This window comes from Haematobia irritans, chromosome 4 (genome assembly GCF_050003625.1).
Source record: "Haematobia irritans isolate KBUSLIRL chromosome 4, ASM5000362v1, whole genome shotgun sequence".
In the NCBI taxonomy this organism is placed as follows: domain Eukaryota; kingdom Metazoa; phylum Arthropoda; class Insecta; order Diptera; family Muscidae; genus Haematobia; species Haematobia irritans.
The window spans coordinates 82,583,639-82,603,043 of NC_134400.1; the positions used below are offsets into that span (position 1 = coordinate 82,583,639).

At 35.5% G+C, this 19,405-nt stretch overlaps 1 long non-coding RNA gene across 1 annotated transcript; it reads right to left on the reverse strand.

The window, feature by feature from the left end:
• Positions 1 to 7,293: 7,293 nt before the first annotated feature.
• LOC142236653 (uncharacterized) lies at positions 7,294 to 8,388 on the reverse strand. The gene is made up of 3 exons (XR_012722140.1): positions 8,155 to 8,388; positions 7,566 to 8,098; positions 7,294 to 7,503 (listed from the first exon to the last, which is right to left on the reverse strand). It is a non-coding gene; the product is annotated as an uncharacterized LOC142236653 (long non-coding RNA).
• Positions 8,389 to 19,405: the final 11,017 nt, after the last annotated feature.

A 19,405-nucleotide genomic window follows, 5' to 3' on the forward strand; every position in this document is an offset into this window, starting at 1 on the left:
TTTTTCTGATTTCGACAAAAATGGTCAAAATACCAACATTTCCCTTGTAAAATCGCCACTGCTTAGTCGAAAAGTTGTAAAAATGACTCTAATTTTCCTAAACTTCTAATACATATATATCGAGCCATAAATCATAAATAAACTTTTTCGAAGTTTCCTTAAAATTGCTTCAGATTTAAATGTTTCCCATATATTTTTACTAAAATTGTGTTCCACCCTAGTGCATTAGCCAACTTAAATTTTGAGTCTATAGATTTTGTAGAAGTCTATCAAATTCTGTCCAGATCTCGTGATATTTAAATGTATGTATTTGGGACAAACCTTTATATATCTCCACCCAATACATTTGACGGATGTGATATGGTATCGAAAATTTAGATCTACAGAGTGGTGCAGGGTATAATATAGTCGGCCCCGCCCGACTTTAGACTTTCCTTACTTGTTTGTTCTGCATTTTGATTATGGTATAATTTATTTTTATTTGAAGTTACATGATGTCTGCGTTGGTACATTTGATGGGCACGAAGTAAATATGGAATGATTACTTATTGTTGAAATTGATCCAAAATAGATTGTGTAAAATTATATATAAATAAAAATAAACAATGAATTAGTTTATAAATAAATAAAAAAAAAATATATAAAGTTAATTTTGTGTTTTCTTTTCTCAAGTTGCGTCCTTTTTTCGACGACGAAAATTTTTTTTTTGCATAAAGATCAAAACATTTTAGGTTGTGACCATGTTCTTTTAACTGGAAGAAAAACATTTTTGACGAATACCATAACATTTTAGATCGTGACCATTGTCTTTTAATGGAAATAAAATTCTTTTTATCAATATAATAACATTTTAGATGATGACAATTTTATTTTTCTTAGAACTATGTTCACTGACCCAACATGTTTGGAGGTGAAAATGTCGCCACAAAAATAGCTCCTATCATATTATTTTGCTCTTCGAATATGATTGTGACAATCATGTTTCTTCTCTGCGTGTACTAGATGTTAGAAATAAGAATGATCCATACGCTTTGTACAATTTTTGCATACTCTTTGCAACGTTTCGGCCGGTATTTCACGAATAAATGCTTCAATGTTGTATCCCAAGGAGTCAATTGAAAGGGGCATGTCTGTATAGACATGAGCTTTTACATAGCCTCACAAAAATTGCCTAAAGGTGTTAAATCGTACGAATCCAGGTGGTCAATTGAGCAGTCCGGAACGTGAAATAAAATGTTTACCGAACTCACATCTCAATAACTTCATAGTTACGCATGCCGTGTGCCATGTGGCATCGTTTTGTTGAAAAGACATGCCATATAATGCTCCGTCTAGACTATAAGTTTATCTGGACGACAGTGTTCGTGTCGCACATATCCCAAATATTGGCTACAATATAAGTTATGCTCGAAGACATAATCGATATTGCTGCTTGTTTACTGACGTCCGACAATTCATAGCGATCGGCCACACTGTAAGATTTTTTACAAACACAGGTTAGGTTAGGTTAAAGTGACAGCCCGATTAAGTTTCAGACTCACTTAGACTATTCAGTCCATTGTGATACCACATTAACCAAAAGTACCTATTACATATGGGCTCTACTAGTTTTAACCGCTGAATCTTCTCGATTATTTTCTTCTGTTGAACTAACCAGATTGTTCCAAAAACATTAGCAGACTGCTTAAGTTAACGTTTTCCAGGTCCGCCAGTAATCTAAAGCTATATGCCCCTAAAATTCGCTTACGCCTAACACAAAATGCAGGACACTCACACAAGAGGTGTTTAATTGATTCCTTTTCGCGCCAATAGATTTTACAAAATCGTCTATCTGGCAGCGACACGTTATAGCAGATATCAGGAGTGATATCTGACGTCTTGAGAACACTAGCATATCTAGTGTGCGGTTTAAGTTTAAATGGGGCCAAATTTGCTTAGTGTCGTTGCAACCCTTACAATCCTCCCATCGGACATTCACCATCATAACAGTCTTTTCACGCAGTAAGAGCTTGCAGGTGGCCAGAGGCATACCAACAGATTCTAGTTCCGCTGGAATATATAAGGTACACGCAAAGAAAAAAAAAACGTTTGAAAACGTGTACCGAATACGTTTTTCTTTTGTTAGAGTTTTTTGAATTGCTTCGAAAAGCATACACTTTTATCACCAAAAAAAATCGTTTGTTACAAAATGTTAATTTTATAACAAGTATATACGGCCGTAAGTTCGGCCAGGCCGAAGCTTATGTACCCTCCACCATGGATTGCGTAGGAACTTCTACTGAAGCCGATGGCAAGGTATCTTAAAACCTAATACCGTAATATATACCACATAGTCCATACGTGGTATATATTAAACTAGAAAAGGCCGATTAAATACGTATATAATTAAGTTTAAAGTTTCTATAGAAATAAAATTTTGACAAAATAAAATTTTGACAACATTTTCTATAGAAGTAAAATTTTAAAAAAAGTCTATAGAAATAAATTTTCTATAGAAATAAAATTTTGATAAAATTTTCTCTAGAAATAAAATGTTGGCAAAATTTTGTATACAAATAAAATTGTGACAACATTTTCTATAGAAGTAAAATTTTGACAAGAAATAAAATTTGGAAAAAATTATCTATAGAAATAAAATTTTGACAAAATTTTCTATAGAAATAAAATTTTGACAAAATTTTCTATAGAAATAACATTTTGACAATGTTTTCTATAAAAATAAAATTTTGGTAGATTATTTTTGACTCGAGTGGCAACCATGATTATAAACCGATATGGACCAATTTTTGTGTGATTGGGGATCGGCTATATATAACTATAGACCGATATGGACCAATTTTGGCATAGTTATTAGCGGCCTTATACTAACACCACGTTGCAAGTTTCAAACGGATCGGATGTATTTTGCTCCTCCAAGAGGCTCCGGAGATCAAATCTGGGGAACGGTTTATATGGGGGCTATATATAATTATGGACCGATATCGACCAATTCTTGCGTGTTTGTTAGAGACCACATTCTAACACCATGTTCCAAATTTCAGCCGGATCGGATGAATTTTGCTCCTCCAGAGGCTCCGGAGGACAAATCTGGGGATCGATTTATATGGGGGCTATATATAATTATGGACCCATATGGACCAATTCTTGCATGGTTGTTAGAGACCATATACTAACACCACGTACCAAATTTCAGCCGGATCGGATGAAATTTGCTTCTCTTAGAAGCTCCGCAAGCCAAATCGGAGGATCGGTTTATATGGGGGGTATATATAATTATGGACCGATGTGGACCAATTTTTGCATGGTTGTTAGAGACCACATACTAACACCATGTACCAAATTTCAGCCGGATCTGATGCAATTTGCTTCTCTTAGAGCAATCGCAATCCAAATTTGGGGGTCCGTTTATATGGGGGCTATACGTTAAAGTGGACCGATATGGACCAATTTTTGCATGGTTGTTAGAGACCATATACTAACACCATGTACCAAATTTCATCCTGATCAAGTCGATAGCTTGTTTCGTTCGGAGTTAGCGTGATTTCAACAGACGGACGGACGGACGGACATGCTCAGATCGACTCAGAATTTCACCACGACCCAGAATAGATATACTTTATGGGGTCTTAGAGCAATATTTCGATGTGTTACAAACGGAATGACAAAGTTAATATACCCCCATCCTATGGTGGAGGGTATAAAAAAAGTTATTTTTGAACCAACAACACAGTCCATTTCGTTTATATCAAACACTGTTCTTTTCTGACTTTAGGTCTTTAATAAGACACATTTTACAGTTCAAAATTTAATATACTACAATGTAATGTTGAACATTTTTTCGGAATCTTCCTAACATATCTGGAATATATGTAAAAAAAAACAAAAACAAAAAAAAAACTTTGGTCGATGCAGGGATCGAACCCACGACCCTTGGCATGCAAGTCAGACGTAGCAACCACTGCTCCATGGTGCCCAACTAAATGTATTTTTCTGTGAAATAAACTTTGTTTAATCGGCTCGTGGGCGCCGCAAGCTATGCTATTTAAATATAACTTATATGGGTAATTGTCTATTGATGACAAAAACGGCTAGTGTGTTGGGTTACAAATTGCATGGTCCGCGGTTCGATTCTCCGTCCAGGCGAAAGGTAAAAAAAAATTTAAAAATTTATAAAATTTCCATTTGTTTTGTTTTGTTATTGTTGGTTTTGTTCTTTAAGCATTGTTGTCGTTTTTTTATTTCAGCTTAAAACCATACATTGACTAAACTACAAGAGTAGCTTAACCAACAGAGGAAAAGAATGTTTGTCAAATTTATTTGGGCAAAGCCCTATAGACTGCAAGATGGTTGGATGGACGCACGTTTCGGAATTACCACATTCCTCATCAGCATCCTCTACTTGCAGCAAAACTATCAACCAATTATCAGAATAAATTCAGGCAGTTTATTAAACCCAACAAAAACCACACTTGAACCCTCCGAAAAAAGGTTTTACATTGATAGCCGGCTTATGCCAAATGAATTCGAAACAAACATATCTCTTTTCCTATGCCACTGTCAAATCATCGATTTGAATTCACATGGCTGGGTTTATTTTGAGCGTGCCTCCTCTTCTTTTTCCATTTGTTTTGTTTTGTTATTGTTGGTTTTGTTCTTTAAGCATTGTTGTCGTTTTTTTATTTCAGCTTAAAACCATACATTGACTAAACTACAAGAGTAGCTTAACCAACAGAGGAAAAGAATGTTTGTCAAATTTATTTGGGCAAAGCCCTATAGACTGCAAGATGGTTGGATGGACGCACGTTTCGGAATTACCACATTCCTCATCAGCATCCTCTACTTGCAGCAAAACTATCAACCAATTATCAGAATAAATTCAGGCAGTTTATTAAACCCAACAAAAACCACACTTGAACCCTCCGAAAAAAGGTTTTACATTGATAGCCGGCTTATGCCAAATGAATTCGAAACAAACATATCTCTTTTCCTATGCCACTGTCAAATCATCGATTTGAATTCACATGGCTGGGTTTATTTTGAGCGTGCCTCCTCTTCTTTTTCCATTTGTTTTGTTTTGTTATTGTTGGTTTTGTTCTTTAAGCATTGTTGTCGTTTTTTTATTTCAGCTTAAAACCATACATTGACTAAACTACAAGAGTAGCTTAACCAACAGAGGAAAAGAATGTTTGTCAAATTTATTTGGGCAAAGCCCTATAGACTGCAAGATGGTTGGATGGACGCACGTTTCGGAATTACCACATTCCTCATCAGCATCCTCTACTTGCAGCAAAACTATCAACCAATTATCAGAATAAATTCAGGCAGTTTATTAAACCCAACAAAAACCACACTTGAACCCTCCGAAAAAAGGTTTTACATTGATAGCCGGCTTATGCCAAATGAATTCGAAACAAACATATCTCTTTTCCTATGCCACTGTCAAATCATCGATTTGAATTCACATGGCTGGGTTTATTTTGAGCGTGCCTCCTCTTCTTTTTCCATTTGTTTTGTTTTGTTATTGTTGGTTTTGTTCTTTAAGCATTGTTGTCGTTTTTTTATTTCAGCTTAAAACCATACATTGACTAAACTACAAGAGTAGCTTAACCAACAGAGGAAAAGAATGTTTGTCAAATTTATTTGGGCAAAGCCCTATAGACTGCAAGATGGTTGGATGGACGCACGTTTCGGAATTACCACATTCCTCATCAGCATCCTCTACTTGCAGCAAAACTATCAACCAATTATCAGAATAAATTCAGGCAGTTTATTAAACCCAACAAAAACCACACTTGAACCCTCCGAAAAAAGGTTTTACATTGATAGCCGGCTTATGCCAAATGAATTCGAAACAAACATATCTCTTTTCCTATGCCACTGTCAAATCATCGATTTGAATTCACATGGCTGGGTTTATTTTGAGCGTGCCTCCTCTTCTTTTTCCATTTGTTTTGTTTTGTTATTGTTGGTTTTGTTCTTTAAGCATTGTTGTCGTTTTTTTATTTCAGCTTAAAACCATACATTGACTAAACTACAAGAGTAGCTTAACCAACAGAGGAAAAGAATGTTTGTCAAATTTATTTGGGCAAAGCCCTATAGACTGCAAGATGGTTGGATGGACGCACGTTTCGGAATTACCACATGTAATGTCCACAACCAATTTTGGGTTGTTGATGCCAAGTCTCAATTCTTATAAAAGCATCGTTTAAGTATTGTAGCAGGTAGGACTGCGGGAGCCTTTTTAGTCTAGCTACAGTCGGGTGGGGGGTTCTTGTCCTCCTCTACAAAACTAATTTCCCATTACACAATTAATTATTATAGACTCCTTTTTTTCATTTCTATTGTAACTAAAAATGGGCCATTCACAAATTGAGAAAAAAAAAAACCTAACCTTAATTTGGTATTTATGGTGCCGAATTTTAAGTTTGTTCATCTCTGGTGTTATTGAGAGAACGGTCTCCTAACCCTCGCCTACCTATGCTCCATCGACAAAACATATTTCTTGGAGCCCCCAATTTAAACCCAATTATTCCATTTTACCCCCTTACATCTCTGGAAGAAAACATCAAAATTATTTTACAGCCCCATGGCTTAAACGTATTTTAATATCTAAATTTTTCAAATAACAAACAATTCATTATTTTATATACTATCCTTACATAAAAATATAATTCCAATCTTTTTGGTATAATACGATTTTTCTATGTGATTTTTTTTTGTAATAAACACAATTTGGGTTGTAAAGATTATAGGAAATTATCCTTTTTCATATCTTAGCATTTTTTCAATCATACAAACGAAATTAACTATATGTGGATTTTAGAGCAAGGAAACTTTAAAATATATGGTCACCTTAGAAAATTGAAATATCTCAAAAATATCAATTATTACAACAACAAAACAAAGCATCTCATCTCATCTGTGTTTTTTTTTTTTTTTTTTTTACTACATATGTTTTTTTTTTTCACTTGCTTTTACAAATATTGATCAATCGAGAGAGTATTTACGAGAGTGGCCAAATGGAGATTAGTTGAGAGTGGTATAACACATTTCGATATGAATGAATAATAATCAATGAATTTTGTTATACACATGAACGAAACATTTTTTGTTGTTGTTTTGTATTGTTGCACTTCAGAAAAAGTGTAGCGTAGTAAAATAAAACAAAAACAATTTATGTGTTATATCACTTTCAGCAAATTCCATTGAACAAAAACACTATCGTATACACTCAAACAAAATTGTACAGGGCAAGAAACTTTTTTTAAAAATATTTTCCAATAAAATATATAGAATTGTATATAAAAACTCACCAGCGGATCGGGATCATGTTGAAGGCCTTCCCACGATGCGATGCAGCTGCTATATGATTTAATAATAATTTAAATTTGTTCTTGCCTTGGATTTGTTTCTTTATATTTTTGCTTAGAATTATGTTTTTAATACCAGATTTGAGACTGCTGTTGTTGAGATTCTTTACCACATATTAATAAAGTTAATTTCCTATGAATTTAGAGAGTAAATTTGAAATTATTTTATAAAAACTATCATTAAGACAACATAACTTATCTATTTTTTTCATATGGTGCAGAATGGAATTTTTCCATCCTCCTTGGGACGAAGTCTTTATGTGCTGTGAATAGTGCAGAGACTATTCCATGAAATTTCGTTTATTTGGCTACCAAAGCAATTTGCTTGCGTTGATGACCGCCTGGTACCAAAAGCTGCGGAACAATTTGGATGTCTGGGGAAAAATTTAATTTCACACAATAGATTAATGGATTCTCCAGTTGCTCTTGACCATTAAATATTGCTTTTGGCGTGCCACTTGTTATGATATTTTTTTGTTTTTTTTTTTGTGGAATCAGAGCACCGAGATAAAATAGGTGCGATGAAAATTTTCACAAATATCTGGAAGGTATAGCCACCAAGGTTCTCCTGTCCCAATCTCTGGGGCACGAGGAGTACCAGCCACTGGTAACAATTTTTGGGATTAGGAAACCTCGTGATAGATTCGTCTTGCTGTGTGTGTGGATTAACCAATTGAATATAGCGTAAGCAGGCTTTGTTTAACAAGATTTTCGCCACAACGTGACTTCTAAAAAAAAGCACTTTAATACAAAGTTTCTTTTTCCACAAAAAAATCAATTTTACCTGTGACTGTAAAAATATTTCCGAATAATTATGTGCGTTTAAAAATGGGCACAATATTCTAAGGAAAAAAATAAAGTGTTTGATCGATTACACTTATAATTCTAATTTTTTTATTTTGCCAACTTTCTTAAACTGATTTCTTCGGCGTTTAGAATAGGAAGGAAGTGTTAAAATTGGTTGAAGTTTGACAAGGGCCAACGAGGCCGCTTCTTTCACTTGAGATCAAAACGTCAAAAAAAATTCCCAAAAAAAAAAAAAATATAGTGTTGCCACTGCCCACGTAGTGTGAACACCCAATACTATCTCTTGCCTTAAAAGGAAAGTTGCCAGAATAAAATCAACAAAACCTCGAGAACTTTTTTTCTCGTATGAAATCTTTGAGAAATAATGCCAATATTTATAATTGCTTATTAAAAGTTATTTGTAGGGTGTGAAATACTCTGAACTTTGTGGGTAAAATAGGCGCACAGAAAATTTCAGCCAGAAACCAAATATAAAACAAACGTTTAAAGAAAAAATATAACACTTGTTATTATTATTTTCATTTTACAGTGATTGCTGGGAAGCACAAAAATCAAAGAAGGAGAATGTGACCAATATTTTTATAAAAGTAATAATCACTGACTGTCGAGAAAAGAAAAAGAGAATTGAGAATGCATTCGAACAAAAACAACTTTATTTTTTTTACAACGCAAATAACAATTCTTGAGAAACAAAAGCATTATATTTACTAGGTACACTGAGGCCTCGGTCAACGCCACTAAAGTTTCAAACCATTTCATTTGAAGATTATTTCAACTTTCTATTAGCAATTTATTCGAATAATTATGAAAATGAATATAGCTCAATCGTCCATCACAAAACCGGATTATTTGCGCGGTTTTCGCCGGCAAATAAGATGGAAAAAGGACGGTCAAATTTTTATATCTTTGCCATGATATGTCCCTACTATTTTACCAGTTTCATCTTCTAGCACATAATAGTGATTCCCAACTTTTTCGCGCACTTTCGCCTTAATGAAGACAGGTGCTAGTTTGGCATTGAAGCCCTTCTCAAAATTACTTTGAGCAAAGTTTCGACGATACACTGTCTGTCCTACATTGAATTGTTGCGGCCTTGTTCGCAAGTTGTACTGGCTTTTGTTTCTTTCATATGCATCCCTTATATGCTTGCCTAATTTCGTCCTTAATAATTGGAGTTGGTCATCCCTACACAATCCATTTGTGGCTTCATTTAAAAGATTTAATTTCTTTAGTAAATCGTATGATGATGCGTGGGTTACCATGTCAAACCCATAAAGGGCATGGTATGGAGAACAATTTATAGATAAATGATTGGAATTTCGAAGAGCGCAACTGATTGCACTTAGATTTCTATCCCAGTCACGGTGATCGTTTTTCAAAAATGCCCGTATTGCCGCAATAAGTGAACGGTTTACTCGTTCCGAGGCATTCGCCTGCGGTGAATAAAATGCCGTATAAACATGTTCGACCCCATAACTTGTCAAAAACGCGTTAAAATCATTTGCACGGAATTGACTACCATTATCTGATACAATTGTCTCTGGTACCCCGTATGCATGGAAAATTTGCTTTTCGAGGAAATCTTTAATAGCTGTCGATGTAAATTTCTTAAGGGGACACAACCAGTGATATTTGCTTAGGTGATCGAGGACAATTAGGATCCCTATGAAACCGGTTTTACTTCTTGGATAAGGTCCGATTATATCCACGTAAAGGCGCTGGAATGGTCGAATGGAGATTGCTTGTTTACCCATAGGCGGCTTCATTATAACATTAGATGCCTTCGTCGTTTTGCAAACCTCGCAGTCCCTTACATAATCTCTCACATCACGAACCATTCCGGGCCAGTAGAAGTTCCTCCTTAACAGCTCCAAAGTTTTACCCATTCCTCCATGGGCCGAAACCACAGTATCGTGAGACCGTCTAATTGTCTCAATTCGTAATTTTTGGGGTATCCATAATTTCCAAGAAAATTGATCCGGTTCCTCATCGCCAGAATAATGCTCTGTACGATAGTAAACATACCGGTCAATCACTTTAATATCAGGAAATTTAGACTGGTTTTCCTTTATCTTCCCTTTCAATTCCACATAATCCTCATCATCAAAACTCTCAGATTGCAAATCAACAATCGGCTGTACTATTTCAATGCTTGAAATATCATCTGAGGTCACTCGGGATAGAGCGTCCGGAACCACATTGTCTTTACCCTTCCTATGGCTGATGCTAAAGTTATATGGTTGGAGCTTAAAGACCCAACGGGCTAATCTTCCGCTCAGGTCTGGCTGGCGCATCAGCCATAAAAGACTGGAATGGTCGGTTATAACCTCAAACTCTTGAAGCTCCAAATAGCATCTAAACCGTTTGATTGCTTCCACAGCAGCTAGACACTCGCGTTCGGTAACGCTGTAGTTGCGTTGTGCCGTTGTCAGCTTTTTGCTCATGAAAGCAATCGGTTTTTCGTGCCCCTCGTCGTCTAATTGCACAAGTACTGCCCCTATTCCATAGTCGCTTGCATCGCATTGAAGAAAGAATTTCTTCGAAAAATCGGGGTTCGACAAAACGGGAGCAGAGGTGAGCAACTTTTTCAACCTATCAAATGCTATTTGGGCTTCTTGACTCCATTGGAATTTTCTTTTGGTTTTTAGGACCTCAGTAATGGCAAATGTTTCCGATGCGAAATTCGGTACGAAACGTCGGTACCAACCGGTGAGACCCAAAAACCCTCGAACTTGTTTTAAATTGCGAGGTACTGGCCAATTAGTAATTGCACTAATCTTTTCCGGATCCGTCGTGATGCCACCATTCCCTATTACATACCCAAGGTAATTGACCGTAGTAACACAGAACTTACTTTTTGAAATATTCAAGGTTAAGTTAGCCTTGCGAAATTGAGATGCTATGCGTACCATTACCTCCATATGTGAGGGGAAATCCTCTGACACGATGATGAGATCATCTAAATAGCCAAACACACAATGACGCAAATCGGGAGGGATGATCTCGTCCATCAGCCTGCACATAGTCTGTGGCGCATTACAGAGCCCGAAAGGCATTACCACAAACTGGTATAATGGCCTTCCTGGCACTGTAAACGCCGTCAAGTGTTTCGACTTATCGTCCAGGCCGATCTGCCAGAAGGCATCTTTAAGATCTAATTTAGAGATTAAATTTGCCTTCGGCAATCGCGCGAAGATCCCCTCTATGTTAGGCAATGGATACGCATCTTTTTTCGTGACGGAATTTAGCCTGCGTGCATCAAGACAAAGCCTAACTTTATTGGGTTTTATCACCAACCTCATTGGCGAACTCCATGAGGAGGTGGAATGTTCAATTACCCCAAGTTCCAACATACGGTCTACTTCTGCAAACATTAATTTTTCCACCGCAGGGGACACGGGATAAAATCTTTGTTTAACAGGCGAGGCATCACCAACATCAATAACATGTTTGATCCAACTCGTCCTGCCTAACCCCTGGGTTTCAAAATTCGGGAAAAGTTCCACTACGGATTTCAATTGCCTACTTTGTTGATCTGACAATGGAAATTTTTCCGATTGTCTAACATCTGATGATGTCTCACACTCTTTACTCATATCAGATAAATCTGAAATATTATCAGGAATTCGATCAGAACAAAGTAAATCAACCGAACCCACAATATCGGGAAAAAGACCAAAACTGCGCCAAAAATCAATTCCGAGGATTAATCTTTGCGAGATTGAAGGTATAATAAATAACTTTACTTTTTTATTCTGTTGCTTAAACGAAATAAGGACATCTATCCAACCCAGAACTCTAAGTGGAGTTCCGTCCGCGGTTTTAACTTGGGACCTGCATTTCATAAATCCTGCATAATTTGAAAAATCATTGGTAGCTAAATCTGCCCCAATGCAGCTTATATTTGCCCCAGTGTCCAGTAGTCCATATTCATTAAATCTTAGAAACGAGACTTTTGCATAAAATCGCATGTCCTTCGGATTTGATATAATCGTGGACACAAGAAATTTCCTACACATCTTTCGCCGCTTAAAATACATCCTTAAACGTTTCGTAGACCGTTTAGGTCGTTTCTGGGTCACGAGAGTTGAAACGTTAAAAATTTCGTCTCTCTTTTTCATATACAATTCAAAGCGCTTATGGTAGGGTACCTTTGGAAAAATAATACGGGATGTGTCAATTGAAAGTTCATGGTTGTCATTCTCTGGCCTCTTCAAAATTGTAATTTCTCTCGGAGGCATAATTTTATCGTCAAGTCTGAGTGATTCTTTACAAGTATCGGTTGTGGTCATATCTGAGTGAAATTTTGGTAAAATTTTATTAGATTGATCCTCATATGACACCGTTAGTTTTGAGGACCCATCGACTTCGAGTTTTTTGGCAGATTACTCTTTTTAGATTTGCAGTCCACACAGTTGGGCTTATAAATATCCTTGGCCCCACATCCATAGCAGAAAATCATTCTGTCTTGAAGACAGTCTTGCCAGTGGTGGCCTACATCATCACAATTCCAGCATCTGGAACTGGAAGGATTCCTATTCAAGACATCTATGCTACAAGGTAATTCGTCAGAATCCTCTACGTCTACATCTAAGTCAATGTCAGCGACGTGTCTCCGAGGAATTCCACTCAAATTCGATTGACGAATCAATAGATTCTTTCTGACGTATTCGTCGTTCAAAAAATTTTCACGAGTTTGAACTAACTCTCGAAGATGTGAAATCGAATTAATTCTTACATATAGAAGATCCTGTCGTACTTCCGGACGAAGATTTCTACGAATAATTTCGATTAATTCGTCCTCTGGAATTGGAGAAGGAAGTCTGTCCATTATTGACAGCATAGCGTCAAAAAACGAATCGAATGTTTCGTTCGGCTTTTGCTTGCGGTTTCTGACTTCTTCTTTTATGTCAAAAGAAGTTTTGAATTCCCTATATTGGCCTTTTATCGCCACACAAAAGTCATTCCAATTGATCGCAGGCGACTGCTTGTGATACCTCCAATACCACTCCTTAGCTTTGCCTGTCAATAGGGTATTCAAATTTCGAATAATAACTGAAAAATCACCGTTAAAATTGTCGTTCGTCAATGACGTAATTCTATATAAAAATTCCCCTATACTGAGACCTGAGGGGGACCCATCGAACTTGATGTTCCAACTCTGTATAATAGAGGTGATTTTATCAGATGGTAATCCACTAGAACTAGAAAAGTGACTTGGAGAAAAATTTATCATATTAGAAACATTTGATGTATTTGGTATCAGCGGATTATTATTCACATTGGGAAAATTGAGATTCGAAGCATTGTTAGCACTTCCTACTGGAGGTCGCGGGGAATTCGAATATCGTTCCTGTGGAATATTATGATTGACATTCGCTGGATGTGGTGGAACCAAATTCAAATTATGAATTAATCGACTTAGATTGGACTCAATCATTCGATTTATTTCACTGTAGTCAATCGCTAAAGAGGCTGCATTCGACGGTGCAGCCCGCGGAGAAATATTCTGACCCTGACTCAATTGTAGACCCGTACGGTCTGGGGTATTCTGAGAATTAGAAATTTGGCTAACATTCTGGTTCTGAGATTCCTGAAAAAGTACACGACTTGTACTACGGGTATGGTAGTGTTTCGACATAGCGCCTCTGCCTTTCCCTCTATGACTACCCTTATGATTTGGAAGAGGTTTGGCAGCCACTATCAAAGATCTAAGCTCACTGAGCTGGCAGGGTCTTTTGCACACAGGACACTCGGAATTGCTTGACAAATGGTTCTCAATACATTCTCTGTGAAAATTGTGAGAACATTCACTAATTGTCAGACAATCTTGTCCTATTTCCATATTAATATCACATACAGGACAAGCTGAAGAGTCCACAGCGACTGTCGTCAAACTAGGTGCCATAGCAGCTTGTGCTGCAGGTGGAGGCGTCCGATCCATTTCAAAATTACAAACACAAATATTTCCGAAATAAAAAAATGGTATATCAAAATTCAATAGATGAATAATAATAATATATTTTTTTTTTTTTTTTGTAGCCACAATTGATATTAAAATCACTAAGTGACTACTAAGCAAAATTATATCGAAAAATATAATTTATCAAAGAATAAATTTTGTTTAATTTGTATGAAATATCATAAAAATTGTTTTCCAACAGAAGGTGAGAGGGAAATGGAATAAATTTTCGGTAAAATCATCATAAATACAGTCAAACAATACTAGGATATGGAGTACCTTTAAATATTTCAAATTTCAAAAACAAAAACAAACCAGGGAAGAGATATTGCCCTTGATAAATCTCACATCTATAGAATCTTGGTCATTGAATCGCATATTGCAAAATCGATGATGTCCTAAATATACTATAGGCACCGGTAACTAAGTTTTATATAATCAAAATAAAAAAATAACTCAAGGCACAAGCAAAATAATAGACATATTTGCCTCATTCACTCAAGCTAAAGAAAATGTAAACAGTTAAATGTCGGTTAGTAATTTCGAACTAAATTTTTCAAAATACTAAAAATTCCAGAAATTTACTGAAAACTATTCCTTAACATGAACTCTTGAAAGAAAATATATCTAAAATTCGCAAATTTAATGAGCTCTACAAATTCTTAACAAAAACCTAAACTAGAGCCAAAAGGACAGCGTCCCTCGGGCCCCACGTTGGGCGCCAAATTCTGTAATGTCCACAACCAATTTTGGGTTGTTGATGCCAAGTCTCAATTCTTATAAAAGCATCGTTTAAGTATTGTAGCAGGTAGGACTGCGGGAGCCTTTTTAGTCTAGCTACAGTCGGGTGGGGGGTTCTTGTCCTCCTCTACAAAACTAATTTCCCATTACACAATTAATTATTATAGACTCCTTTTTTTCATTTCTATTGTAACTAAAAATGGGCCATTCACAAATTGAGAAAAAAAAAAACCTAACCTTAATTTGGTATTTATGGTGCCGAATTTTAAGTTTGTTCATCTCTGGTGTTATTGAGAGAACGGTCTCCTAACCCTCGCCTACCTATGCTCCATCGACAAAACATATTTCTTGGAGCCCCCAATTTAAACCCAATTATTCCATTTTACCCCCTTACATCTCTGGAAGAAAACATCAAAATTATTTTACAGCCCCATGGCTTAAACGTATTTTAATATCTAAATTTTTCAAATAACAAACAATTCATTATTTTATATACTATCCTTACATAAAAATATAATTCCAATCTTTTTGGTATAATACGATTTTTCTATGTGATTTTTTTTTGTAATAAACACAATTTGGGTTGTAAAGATTATAGGAAATTATCCTTTTTCATATCTTAGCATTTTTTCAATCATACAAACGAAATTAACTATATGTGGATTTTAGAGCAAGGAAACTTTAAAATATATGGTCACCTTAGAAAATTGAAATATCTCAAAAATATCAATTATTACAACAACAAAACAAAGCATCTCATCTCATCTGTGTTTTTTTTTTTTTTTTTTTTACTACATATGTTTTTTTTTTTCACTTGCTTTTACAAATATTGATCAATCGAGAGAGTATTTACGAGAGTGGCCAAATGGAGATTAGTTGAGAGTGGTATAACACATTTCGATATGAATGAATAATAATCAATGAATTTTGTTATACACATGAACGAAACATTTTTTGTTGTTGTTTTGTATTGTTGCACTTCAGAAAAAGTGTAGCGTAGTAAAATAAAACAAAAACAATTTATGTGTTATATCACTTTCAGCAAATTCCATTGAACAAAAACACTATCGTATACACTCAAACAAAATTGTACAGGGCAAGAAACTTTTTTTAAAAATATTTTCCAATAAAATATATAGAATTGTATATAAAAACTCACCAGCGGATCGGGATCATGTTGAAGGCCTTCCCACGATGCGATGCAGCTGCTATATGATTTAATAATAATTTAAATTTGTTCTTGCCTTGGATTTGTTTCTTTATATTTTTGCTTAGAATTATGTTTTTAATACCAGATTTGAGACTGCTGTTGTTGAGATTCTTTACCACATATTAATAAAGTTAATTTCCTATGAATTTAGAGAGTAAATTTGAAATTATTTTATAAAAACTATCATTAAGACAACATAACTTATCTATTTTTTTCATATGGTGCAGAATGGAATTTTTCCATCCTCCTTGGGACGAAGTCTTTATGTGCTGTGAATAGTGCAGAGACTATTCCATGAAATTTCGTTTATTTGGCTACCAAAGCAATTTGCTTGCGTTGATGACCGCCTGGTACCAAAAGCTGCGGAACAATTTGGATGTCTGGGGAAAAATTTAATTTCACACAATAGATTAATGGATTCTCCAGTTGCTCTTGACCATTAAATATTGCTTTTGGCGTGCCACTTGTTATGATATTTTTTTGTTTTTTTTTTTGTGGAATCAGAGCACCGAGATAAAATAGGTGCGATGAAAATGTTCACAAATATCTGGAAGGTATAGCCACCAAGGTTCTCCTGTCCCAATCTCTGGGGCACGAGGAGTACCAGCCACTGGTAACAATTTTTGGGATTAGGAAACCTCGTGATAGATTCGTCTTGCTGTGTGTGTGGATTAACCAATTGAATATAGCGTAAGCAGGCTTTGTTTAACAAGATTTTCGCCACAACGTGACTTCTAAAAAAAAGCACTTTAATACAAAGTTTCTTTTTCCACAAAAAAATCAATTTTACCTGTGACTGTAAAAATATTTCCGAATAATTATGTGCGTTTAAAAATGGGCACAATATTCTAAGGAAAAAAATAAAGTGTTTGATCGATTACACTTATAATTCTAATTTTTTTATTTTGCCAACTTTCTTAAACTGATTTCTTCGGCGTTTAGAATAGGAAGGAAGTGTTAAAATTGGTTGAAGTTTGACAAGGGCCAACGAGGCCGCTTCTTTCACTTGAGATCAAAACGTCAAAAAAAATTCCCAAAAAAAAAAAAAATATAGTGTTGCCACTGCCCACGTAGTGTGAACACCCAATACTATCTCTTGCCTTAAAAGGAAAGTTGCCAGAATAAAATCAACAAAACCTCGAGAACTTTTTTTCTCGTATGAAATCTTTGAGAAATAATGCCAATATTTATAATTGCTTATTAAAAGTTATTTGTAGGGTGTGAAATACTCTGAACTTTGTGGGTAAAATAGGCGCACAGAAAATTTCAGCCAGAAACCAAATATAAAACAAACGTTTAAAGAAAAAATATAACACTTGTTATTATTATTTTCATTTTACAGTGATTGCTGGGAAGCACAAAAATCAAAGAAGGAGAATGTGACCAATATTTTTATAAAAGTAATAATCACTGACTGTCGAGAAAAGAAAAAGAGAATTGAGAATGCATTCGAACAAAAACAACTTTATTTTTTTTACAACGCAAATAACAATTCTTGAGAAACAAAAGCATTATATTTACTAGGTACACTGAGGCCTCGGTCAACGCCACTAAAGTTTCAAACCATTTCATTTGAAGATTATTTCAACTTTCTATTAGCAATTTATTCGAATAATTATGAAAATGAATATAGCTCAATCGTCCATCACACACATTCCTCATCAGCATCCTCTACTTGCAGCAAAACTATCAACCAATTATCAGAATAAATTCAGGCAGTTTATTAAACCCAACAAAAACCACACTTGAACCCTCCGAAAAAAGGTTTTACATTGATAGCCGGCTTATGCCAAATGAATTCGAAACAAACATATCTCTTTTCCTATGCCACTGTCAAATCATCGATTTGAATTCACATGGCTGGGTTTATTTTGAGCGTGCCTCCTCTTCTTTTTCCATTTGTTTTGTTTTGTTATTGTTGGTTTTGTTCTTTAAGCATTGTTGTCGTTGTCACGTTGTCGAAACGTGCGTCCATCCAACCATCTTGCAGTCTATAGGGCTTTGCCCAAATAAATTTGACAAACATTCTTTTCCTCTGTTGGTTAAGCTACTCTTGTAGTTTAGTCAATGTATGGTTTTAAGCTGAAATAAAAAAACGACAACAATGCTTAAAGAACAAAACCAACAATAACAAAACAAAACAAATGGAAAAAGAAGAGGAGGCACGCTCAAAATAAACCCAGCCATGTGAATTCAAATCGATGATTTGACAGTGGCATAGGAAAAGAGATATGTTTGTTTCGAATTCATTTGGCATAAGCCGGCTATCAATGTAAAACCTTTTTTCGGAGGGTTCAAGTGTGGTTTTTGTTGGGTTTAATAAACTGCCTGAATTTATTCTGATAATTGGTTGATAGTTTTGCTGCAAGTAGAGGATGCTGATGAGGAATGTGGTAATTCCGAAACGTGCGTCCATCCAACCATCTTGCAGTCTATAGGGCTTTGCCCAAATAAATTTGACAAACATTCTTTTCCTCTGTTGGTTAAGCTACTCTTGTAGTTTAGTCAATGTATGGTTTTAAGCTGAAATAAAAAAACGACAACAATGCTTAAAGAACAAAACCAACAATAACAAAACAAAACAAATGGAAAAAGAAGAGGAGGCACGCTCAAAATAAACCCAGCCATGTGAATTCAAATCGATGATTTGACAGTGGCATAGGAAAAGAGATATGTTTGTTTCGAATTCATTTGGCATAAGCCGGCTATCAATGTAAAACCTTTTTTCGGAGGGTTCAAGTGTGGTTTTTGTTGGGTTTAATAAACTGCCTGAATTTATTCTGATAATTGGTTGATAGTTTTGCTGCAAGTAGAGGATGCTGATGAGGAATGTGGTAATTCCGAAACGTGCGTCCATCCAACCATCTTGCAGTCTATAGGGCTTTGCCCAAATAAATTTGACAAACATTCTTTTCCTCTGTTGGTTAAGCTACTCTTGTAGTTTAGTCAATGTATGGTTTTAAGCTGAAATAAAAAAACGACAACAATGCTTAAAGAACAAAACCAACAATAACAAAACAAAACAAATGGAAAAAGAAGAGGAGGCACGCTCAAAATAAACCCAGCCATGTGAATTCAAATCGATGATTTGACAGTGGCATAGGAAAAGAGATATGTTTGTTTCGAATTCATTTGGCATAAGCCGGCTATCAATGTAAAACCTTTTTTCGGAGGGTTCAAGTGTGGTTTTTGTTGGGTTTAATAAACTGCCTGAATTTATTCTGATAATTGGTTGATAGTTTTGCTGCAAGTAGAGGATGCTGATGAGGAATGTGGTAATTCCGAAACGTGCGTCCATCCAACCATCTTGCAGTC